Below are 6000 nucleotides of genomic sequence, written 5' to 3'. Positions count from 1 at the left end.
ATGGTGTGATTGGAGGATGAAGTCACATCAACGATGAGTATGATAGCTTCAAGTCATGATTTCGCTTGCTAAGAGAAGGCGTCGATCAACCCAATAACGATGATATTCGACAACTCCGTTAATGACGATATTCGACAACTCCGTTAACGAAGTTAACAAAATACTAAATTGTGCAAATAATAAAATTTATTTTGCAAAAGGATTTTTAAACTTGTGTAAAAACTTTATTTATAAGATATGATTATTTTTTACTTATTTTTTTAAATAGTTCAGATAACTTGACAAATGCCTGAGTATGTGGACCCCTTGCTTTGCAAATTGCAACAGTGTAAAAAAAGAAGGAAAATTATACATGGTGACAGTGTCCTGTGAATGTACCTCCATTTATTTTGGAAAGGATCCAACAACTAAAAAAAGAAGGAACTGTGCCCTTCCATAGAGGGGAAGTGGGACTCCACATTGTCCTCTTGAAAAAGAGAGTAGGGACACCCTTTCAGGGCAAAAAAATGCTATTTATTGACCTTCACCATACACTAATTTTCTATAATATATTTAATAATAACAAATTTACTATATTCAATAATTAAATTATATATATAGAGTGAAATTAATATTTATAAATATCTCCAAAATTAATATTTATAAATAGGCTATAGCATCCACCACTTAACTAGTATATGAAAATTGAGTAATAAACTAAGAATATTTTAATTCTTCATATGTAGTTGTGTCGTGATAAATAAATATCAAATTTGGAAACCAATGAAATAACAATTTAAACTTTGATCATATTCATTAGTCATCATGTTAAAATCATGTTCATTAAACCCTAAAGCGCATTAGTCTTCATATTTATTGTGGTAACTATATTTAAACTAAACTAGTTTCAAACTATGTTAGACTCGTGTCCAAGACTTGCTTGAACCATGCTCAAATTTGTTCGAACAAGGGTTGGACATGGTTTGAACCCTCTTTTTAGTGTTTATTATCTTATATGAAATTGATTCATTGAAGTCAGTTTGATACGCGTATGTAAATGGCCACTTCAATCATATTTATAGAGTGACATTACACTATTCGAATCACATATAAAGCTAGAGGTGGCATGGATAAAATATTTAGATAGTTTGATATATTTGATATTCTTAATTTGAAGGCTAAGAAAATCTTAACTTTAATGAGGAAGAGCATATAAATTTATAACTTTACAACTTTCAAAGTGTGGGGTCAGAGGAAAAGTTCAAATATGTTAGATTTGGACACTTTTTGATGATATAAATGAGTATCCTAAGTACTATATATGGTTCTTAGTTGGGACATAGGAGGAAAATTTTTAATTTTCTTATGTTATTGTAATTGTGATCTTAAACAGAAGATATTGAGTGTAATTTTAATAGTAATAGATCTAATGGAGGGACTAATTTTGGACGATCAAGTCACTAATAAGAGTACACGTTCTCAGGTATATTGTCTAGAGTGATGCTGAAATAGATGATGATATTATTATTAGAATTCAAGTTGGATGGTTGAAGTGGATGAATGCATTGAGCCTATTGTGTGATAGAAGAGTACCCCTCTAACTTAAGGGGAAATTCTATAGGATGGTGTTGAGACCTGCTATGCTTTATGATGTATAATGTAATTGGTTATTAAAAGAGAAGCATACAATTAAGTTAAGAGATGATGGTGTGCATGTGGATGAGTGACTTTACTCTTAGAGATAGAATGCGAAACAAGCATATATGTGAAAAGGTTGAATTAGCTCCAGTGGCAGATAAAATTAGAAAGAGTCGCCTTAGATAGTTTCGTCACATAAAACATCGACCTTCTGATGATCGGGTTAGAAGAGTAGATGTATTAAGTAGACCTTAAAAGACTAGGTTATAAAATATTAAAATTGATATTTTTTTATTAGATTTAAACGAGAATTTGACTCTTAACATGACACAATGGAGAAAAAAGATTAATGTAGCCGACCCCACATAGTGGGATAAAGGCTTGATGTTGTTGTATTGTAATTGTGATTGAGCTTTATTGTCTCATAGTTGTATTCTATTGTGTTATAGTTATAATGATTATAATATGATATACTACTTTATTATAACTATTACAATTGCACTGAACATGATTCAAATAGAGTTTAAATATGATTCGAATATTATTCAAAGCTTATTTGAATAGGATTTGAATTGGGTCCAAATATTCTCTAAATCTTGATTTTATTTTGTTCAAACAATGTTTCATTAACAACCTCATGCCACAGATATGTTAAAAGAGTCCGAATCTATTGGAGTTCAAAAAAAAAAAGATTGCCAAAGTGATAAGAATTGCAATATAACATAAAACCAATCACCATTATAACATGTACCATAAAAATTAATAACACCTAAATACATTATATTGAACAAATCAATAACATTATATAAATTTTAGGTTCACAAATAAATAATGTTTAAACTATGTTTAAATCTTTTTCAAAAGAAATAGATCGATAAACATAATCATGAAGATGGGTTAAACTAAGAGGATGTTGATATAAACAAAACAATAGAGATACTTGAGAAGAAAAAAAAAACTAATTAAAAATATGATTAATGGATGCATAATTTCCATTATTTTTTTCACATTGAGTATATATATTTATTATTTATTTTGTATCAACCTCTTCTAATCGAATCCTATGTCCATGATTATGTTTATATATACATAAATGTGAAAGCACAAAGAGGCTTGTTCAAATCACGTTCAAATGAGATTAAGGTTTTGTTTGAGACAACTTTTTTGTTGCTTTCTAAAACAGTTTTCTAGTACAAAAATTTCTTAAATTAGAAAATTTTATACTAGAAAGCCGTTTTAAGAAGCAGCACGAAAACTGTTCCAAACGAAGCCTGAGATGGCTTTTTTACTGTTTCTTAAATCAACATTCTAAAATTTTTGTACTAGAAAACTGCTTTAAGAAGCAGTAAGAAATCTGTCACAAACAAAGCCTAAATCATATAACAATGAGGTTCAAACCTTATTTGAGGTTTTCTCTAAATATTGTTTTGCATCTAATGGTCAAACTCTAGGTTTGAAATAAATGTTTGATTTTTGTCTGAAAAATGATTGAATACCAAATTTGTTATTTAAACTTTGTTTATTTTCAAGCATAGGGTTCTTTTTTCTATCTCATTCCTATTATAACCATAGATTGCTTGCTGTATCTAAAACTTATTAATTAAAAAAAAAAAAACATTATCTCTTTTTGTTTGAGGGAGCTTGTCGTGTAGCTTTACTACCAATGGATCAATCAAAAGTGAAGAAAGAAGTTGCATGAAATGTGGTAACGACGCTTATCACAGAGATTTCTAATCCTCAGCTATCTCGTTTGAGCATTCACAAGTCACAACATCGCGCGCTAAAGCCTATGCTTCATTTGAGATGGCTTTTTTATTGCTTTTTTAAAACAGCTTTTTAGTATACTAGAAAGCTGCTTTAAGAAGCAGTAAGAAAACCGTCCCAAACGAAGCAGTAAAAAAGTAGAGGTATTATATTTGACTTATGTTAAGAAAGATAGAGGTAGAACTAAAAAGACTTGGTTTGAAAATATTAGAAATGATCTTTCTTTATTAGATTTAACCAAGAATTTGACTTTTAACATGACACAATAAAGAAAAAATGATTCATGTATTCGATCTCACGTAGTGGGACAAAGGCTTATTGTTATTATAGTTATTGTTGTGTTACATTCGAATTTTAACAAACTAAAATGTGCCATGTGATGCCAACCAATAATGAAGCATCACAAAGGAAAAAGAAGAAGAAGCAAAGCTACAAGTCGATAAAAAAAGGCAATATTGCTATAATATACATTATAGTACAAAGTTTAGGTGAACTTACAACCAATAAATGATAACTAATCAGGCTTAGAACAATAAATTTTAAAGGCTATTGATTACAAACTAGAGAAAGCATAAAGCAATCACTAAAGAAAATTTCTTTTGGTAATTTGGTTGAGCTTTTATTCCTTCAAAATTTAAGATAAAACATGAACATATATCCAATCATGAGACTCCTAAAGGAAATCATGAACACACATACATACATACATGAACACACATACATACATACATACATACATATACATAAATATATAAGAGCTCATTAGGTATATATGTAAATAGGAAGATTATACATTTTATAATTTAATTTTTTTATAACAATGGCATCATTTTCTTATGTTCGTAATAAATATTCATAAAATAGAGCATACATTATTTAATGAGTTTTATAGTAAAAAATGAGCTAGCACATTAGGTGGCCATATATGAAAAAAAAAACCTATAATTTTGAATGACCAACACATATTTAAATAATTTATTTCAAATTAACCATTTCTATCATTATCATTTTTTTTATGTTTAGCAAATGCTTAAAAAATAATAGCTAACACAACACTTATTTGTGTAATAATCTTTTTTTTATTCTTTATGGACCTTTTGCAGCCCATTAATTATAAGCTATTTTATTTTATCAAGCCCAACAAGAAATGGGAAAGCTTTTTTTTATTATTATTCATTTGTGTGAAAAATAATATATTTGAATTTGAATCTTTTTTTTGGAGTTTATGTCCCATCTTAATTACATGAAACTAAGTTGTTTGAGATTATTTTCTATTTCTTTAGAATTTTGGGGTAATACAACAAATTTATCAAATTAAAAAGAATGATTTGTTTTAAATTTTTCAAAACTTATATAATGGGTTCATAAATTTTCAAATATGTTTGGGATTATAGTTTATTAGATGCTTTGATATTTGTGGGGGTAGATGATAATTTATTTTCTTTACGTTGTATGAAAATCTTATGTATATGAGTTAGTTGAGAGCATCAAATTGAAGATATTAGTCCTAGAAGATTTCCCTTAAGAAGATAATAAAAAGAGTATTGAGATGTCTAAGTTGTCATTAGGTGATGATTGATGATCGGCTTAATTTGGGGTCAAGCAACCAAGAAAAAAAAATGGTGTCTAATAGATCCAAAATGTGATAATTAGTCAAAAATTGATGTCAATTATTGTAGTCATCAAAGCCCTAGTTGACATTTAATAAAGAAGGTTGGACAAACACTTCACAATATACCTAGTTGTTGTCTTAATAGAATCATATACTGAGCAACGAATAAGATGTGCTTTGAAAGCTTATTGTTGAATGTTGAGCAATAGTATGTAGTTAGCTTGGTCATATTTATGATAAGAAGGGAAATTAGGCAACCAAAAAAACCATCACAAACACTGATGGTTGATAGACATTAGGTGGCAGTTGACAAGAAACATTAACGGTTAAGCAATGATCTTCGATTAAATTGATCATTCTTTTAATAAGAGAGGAAGGTTAAGTAATCAAATGATACGAGCATCGGATTTTGGTGGCTATTAGGGATTAGATGTTGGATAGATCTTTAGTGGGTATCATATAATTGTCAATGAGAAATGTTGAAAGTTGGGCTGAGATCCAAATTTTACTTGATTGATATTTTGATATGACAAGAAATTAGATGATCCATGAGTGTCAAATGTTGCTCATTGGTAACTTTTAGGCGATGATAGATAAATAATATCACATGTTTGGAGAATTTTGGGCATTCATATTAATCTTTGTTTTATAAATAAAGGGGATATTGATTACTAAGACGATGAGCATCATATGATGATGATGGCAATCGTTATTATCAGTTGGCAACCAATTTATTGATTTTATATATAGGATATCTCAAAATCTTAATTGATTATAAATTTATTGATTTGCAAAAACCCGATTTTTTGATTGTAATCATACACATTTGTGATCTGTTTAAACCTATATAATTTTGTGCTATTTTTACTTTGATTTTTCACAGATCAATTTATCATTATTTCAATTCGAATTAATACATTCTTGTAATCATTGGATTTATATTGCCAAAATCACATCATTTTTATTTTAAATCTTAAAGCGAACTACTAAAAATTTTTATTTAAATA

Source organism: Dendrobium catenatum, unplaced genomic scaffold (genome assembly GCF_001605985.2).
Source record: "Dendrobium catenatum unplaced genomic scaffold, ASM160598v2 fragScaff_scaffold_249, whole genome shotgun sequence".
Taxonomy (NCBI): domain Eukaryota; kingdom Viridiplantae; phylum Streptophyta; class Magnoliopsida; order Asparagales; family Orchidaceae; genus Dendrobium; species Dendrobium catenatum.
This window is presented reverse-complemented; position numbering follows the sequence as displayed.